General features: G+C 35.0%; 1 long non-coding RNA gene across 2 annotated transcripts; it reads right to left on the bottom strand.

Annotated features, from left to right (window-relative positions):
- Positions 1–2387: 2387 nt before the first annotated feature.
- Positions 2388–4456, bottom strand: LOC137189571 (uncharacterized). 2 transcript variants are annotated; one of them, XR_010929664.1, is made up of 4 exons: positions 3686–4456; positions 2839–2908; positions 2710–2741; positions 2388–2596 (listed from the first exon to the last, which is right to left on the bottom strand). It is a non-coding gene; the product is annotated as an uncharacterized lncRNA (long non-coding RNA). The 2 variants fall into 2 exon arrangements; XR_010929663.1 differs by having other exon boundaries at positions 2388–2741.
- Between the last annotated feature and the right edge of the window lie 728 nt (positions 4457–5184).

Raw genomic sequence — 5184 nt, 5'->3', positions numbered from 1 at the left:
ACTCAAAAGAGTGTCAGCATACTTGACAAATGACTTGCACATTCAAACAGTCACAGACTATGCCTGCAAAGGTTCAAGCACAACGAGCTAGCAGCAGAAACAGATGCGTAGTAGAAGGTTAAGTCTTATTGTAATTCATGAATACTACTAACATTCAATCCAAACAGACAAAATTATTACAAAATATCAAGTTCTTTATTTAAAACACTGCAAATGCTTAAAGTGAAAACATTTCATTTAAAACATTCTCATTTCCAATCATGTTATTTTCAGAATTACATTAAAATAACACAAAGCACATGAACTTATATGTATAAAACTAATATCAGTTATAAGTGCATTCAGTGTCACGGTTGTATATTAAAAACATGTTGTAGAAAATAATTTGTAGAACAAAGTATCTGGACAGTATATAGATCTGTATATTTTCAAGTAAGGAAAGACTCAAACTTTTACAGAGTGGAATCCTTATGGTGGAAAAACAAACACTTAAGAATACACAGTCTGCAAATGCTGGGACAGTGCAACATTTTCTTTGTCTTTTGTCTACATTCCACTGCACTGGATTTAAAATGAAACAATGACTGACTTAAATTTAATTAGAGTGCATTTACATCCATGTTCACTGTTTAACATACAGTATTGAATGTATAGGAAATGAATCATTAAACACTTTAACATTTAGAAATAACACAATAACTTCAAAAAATACTGTACGTTTTTTGGTATAACATACTCAGTATTGTCTGGACTTTCATAAATGACTGAAATATCAACGTTAAATGCCAATGACTCAAGGTACACACACAGAAAAAGTCTCTGGGCTGTACTGATCTTGTAACTCAATACCAACCACATACATTCACCACTACACATTTGGTTATCTAAACCAACCTGCAATCTGCTCCTTTGTTGGCAAAAAGTCTGTGGTCTCAGCTTGTTCACTGGTGGAATGCTCCCCTGTAGGCAAAGACAGATGGTCATAAAATATTTGACTATACAAAAAGTTTTTACACTGATAGAATTTAATAAAATATCTTCAAAATTAATCCTATCTCTCTGAAACTTAAAATTTTTAGTTTTTGTTTACACCTGATCAGAAAGTTGGTAAAACATTATGTTATACACTGAGTTGCCAGTTTATTATGTACACTCCGCAATGCTTTCACGAAATTACAATGTTCAGTTTTTGTTGAAACTGTTGTAGAGAGGTGCTGATTCAACTTTATGATTATTTTGGAGGATGTACTGTGTGGTACTGTTGAACTTGATTGCATAATACAGAGAGGTGTTTTTGTTATTTAGCCTACCAGCATTGATATACAGAGTAGAAAAATATAATATAAACAACTGTCAGTACAACATAATGCAGTTCACAAACTATACCCTCCAAAATTTTCATACAAGTGAATCAACTCCCCTCTAAAACAATTTCAACAAAATCTGAACATTGTAACCTTTGTGAAGGTTGGATTTATGGCAGGACGGATTAGACTGCATTAGTTTTAGTTAGGTGTCCCTAAGAAACTGGCAACTGTGTGTATACTGTACATAATCTATTGAGAAGTGTCTCACCTAATCCAAGTTCTTCCACTCGAACACTGTTCGCTGGCAAAGCAAGGATGACACTGTTGTTGATGACTGCCCTCCTCTTCACCATTTCTCCTGTCTTATAACTCACTCCGGTTTTTGTGGCGCATTTGGTTCCATCCTCTGGATTTATCCTCACGAAGAATGGAAAAGGAAAACACAATTAATACATGACCAATATTAGATACATATATTAATTGTCTATGTGTCTGTCATGTATTAATTACATTTTGTGTAAATGACTAACTTTTTCTATTAGAATTTTTGACTGTCAAAACAGATGCTAAACTATCACATTTTTTGAGTGACAGTGTGGACCATTGTTTGGTGATTGAGGCTGAATAGGTGCTGTACACCTACATTGGCCTTGAGAGTAATTTCACCCAGAACACAAATAAACATATTTTAATCTCTGTAGTATCTAGTCATACCAATAGGTTTACTTGCTGAGGTTTTGAGATTTGCCTCAAGAGACTAAGGTGAAAAGCAGCAGTGCACACAGCTCCAAATCTTAAACAATGTACCAGGTGCCTGGTAAGTAAAGATCAGGATCAAAACAAACAGAACATCTGCACTCACAGATCTATGGTCTTCATAATTATTGTGGACAAAAACAAACATGTTTCTAGCTAAATTGCATTTGTTTTTGTCTACAATAAATAAGACTATAGATCTGTGAGTGCAGGTGTTTTGTTTGTTTTGATCCTCAAGAGACTGCTGCCATTCCATTACAATGAAGCTAAATAAAATTTCACCTGCTCATATCATCATCATCCAAAAATGGTGTTTGTGCTGGATAGCTTAAATTCCAGAAGATAAAAATGAAACCCACTACATGGCTAGTTACAGCGCGGAGGAAGTGAAAAAGCATACTTTTGTGATACAGGTAAACTAACAACTAAACATGTGAGATAAACTTTTAACCAAAAGCAATATGTGGAGGAAAAAAAGAGAGGTACTTACTGTTGTATGAGTTCCAGTGTTGCACAGGCAGGCTCCTGGTATTCTATGTGGAAAACACAGAATACCATAGAAGTATCCAAAAAACACAGACACACACACATCTGCAAAACCCAGGTGCTCCTCCAAAACTAAGGCCACCTTTCCCTCAATGCTCACCATCCACTCTGTTGCAGAGAGAAATGTGTTCCCTAAAAGACAACAAATACAAATTGCACACTTTTAAAAGGCATACTCTAAATGGGACACATTAACCTTCCTCAAAATCATAGGTAAGTCTTCTCTTACCAAGCATTATTAGTCTCAACGTGGCTGGCAGGGTTATGTCTGTCTTGATGGATGGCTTTGTTGCACTTACCTTTAAAACACAAAAAAGCCTGGGATTACAACATGTTTAAAATAAATTAAAATAGAATGGAATTTGGTCCATAATGGATTTGTTAATAAAAGACACCCTTGTACAACTACTTAAGCTTTGAAAAAGTTGTCCATTTTTCTCTGTTGCTTATACAGTAATCACTCTCTTTTCCATTCTTATATAAAGTAACATTAACCACCAAAATTTGTCATTTCCCCATGAGATTTGCCTAACGTTAGAAACTTAGCCACTGCAGCTAATGTAAGAAAAAATACATAACGTCACTTGAATTAGATGAATTAACATTACACACTTGGTGTTTGTTAACTAGCCAACTTTAGTCCTTTCAAATTCCATAAAAGAAATCTAACAAACTAATGCTAAAACTAAAAAGGTGGCTAGCTATCAATGGTTTAATTAGTTTAAATGAAGTGTTAATGTAATAACTTAGTTAACATACAATGTTATTTTCTCAACTATTGGCAAACATTAATACAGCCTCCTCACCAGAGAATATCACATTAACTAGCCGTATATTAACGTAAGCTAAACTTTGCTCTTTACAAAGTAAGTTTCATTTTAATTTTGCAATGCAATGAACTCACAATGGCATTTGTAAAATGAAAAGTCAGCTCAGTTTACTTTGAAAAAGTTAACATTACTGATAACATTAATGTTGACGAGCAAATGTTAACCAAAGTTAAGTTTGAGTGCACAGACCTGACAACCATGATTTTTATCAGTATATTTGTATTCTTAAAACTTTTTAACTGTTACCTTGCTTGCTTGCTGGTCTTTCTTTTACTCTCAAGGAGAAAATTCTTCATGGACACCTCCGTTTGGTTTCATCAGATGTATCCGTTTTCAGTACAGGTTGCTTCTATTGCTGAATCCCGTTACTTTCTGTGTGTGCCACTCCAGAGCCCCCTCCCCCGCAAAACCTGTTGCGCTACTGTGTTGGTTCCTAATCTAAACCATAAAGCAGAGCTTGTCAGTCCAGATGTCAAAAATGAGAAAAAGATAAACAACTTTAGGTCTAAATGATAAAATGGTGCATGGGCGCCAAAGTTACTGTTTGCAGTATTATACTGGGTGATATACAGTAAGTCACCGTACAAACTACAGAAATGTGTAACAGTGTAACATTGAGCATGAAATCATGCCAAGTCAAATGTTACTTGTGTGAGAACTTTATGGTTTTAGCTAGCAACTAACAATATCTAAGTTAGCCTGCTAGTGCTAATTAGCTATCTGTAACCAATAACGCACAATAAAAATACTAATACTACTATGTCAATAAAAATCTAAGATAATTGTTGATGAGGTGAACAAGGTTAAAGAAACAATAAAATAAAATAAAACAAAAATCCAAGTTCTAATCCTGTGACCGTCTTTATTGTTCACTTATTTTAAATGTCAAAAAAAAAAAATCAAGTATTTTTATATCAAAATCCCTCTCTTTTCTCTTTTTCCTGAAAAACATCACATTATTTTTGATTACTCATCTTGATTTTGGAGGTGTATATATACATGTATCCAATCAAGTGTGAAGTAACTAGTAACTAGCTAACCTCTTCGATCAAAAAAAAAAAAAAAAGCAACAATTTGCATTATATAGTAGCAAACATTTCAGGCGCACTATAAGACCTTTCTCAGGTTGTCATAATTATATTAAACTACAGAGTAATATACTAACTGAAAGATTTCTTGGTTGAAACAGGGATGAATACCTTTGTTCTGATGAATACCTTTGTTTCTGTTCCAATGAAGAGGTCTTCATCTGCCAACTGATGTCCCTCTCCATAGTCCACCTCCCTGAGAGGCACATCCATGATTCCCCCTGCTGGTATGAGCTAGCCCAAGAATCACCTGATCAGTCTGCACATCTCTTCAAGCCTGTGGATCTGTACTCCCCCTGACTGTAGACAGTACTGGTAGTCATAACAAAATAATAGTGAACTAATAAACATTATCATATGTGACTATTAATATATTATCCTCACGTTATCCCAAGAAGTCATGACACCCACCTGAAAGGCAACATTAAATTCAGTAAAGGCTTAAGGGCAATATATGGTGAAAAAATGCGAGGGAAACATGGCAATACATGCTAAGTGGAGTTTACTATCACAGTCCTATCTGTAGAGCATCCCGCTGGCTCAGTTCTCTTTGTATGCATGTAAGCAGACTCAGCCATCTGGTACTGCAGTACCTCAGCAGCTTCAGGTTGTCAGAGTCTGTGAACTCTACAAATTCCTTGAAGAGCTCACATCTCT

The sequence above is a fragment of the Thunnus thynnus genome, chromosome 1, assembly GCF_963924715.1.
Source record: "Thunnus thynnus chromosome 1, fThuThy2.1, whole genome shotgun sequence".
Classification (NCBI taxonomy): Eukaryota; Metazoa; Chordata; class Actinopteri; order Scombriformes; family Scombridae; genus Thunnus; species Thunnus thynnus.
This window is presented reverse-complemented; position numbering and strand designations above follow the sequence as displayed.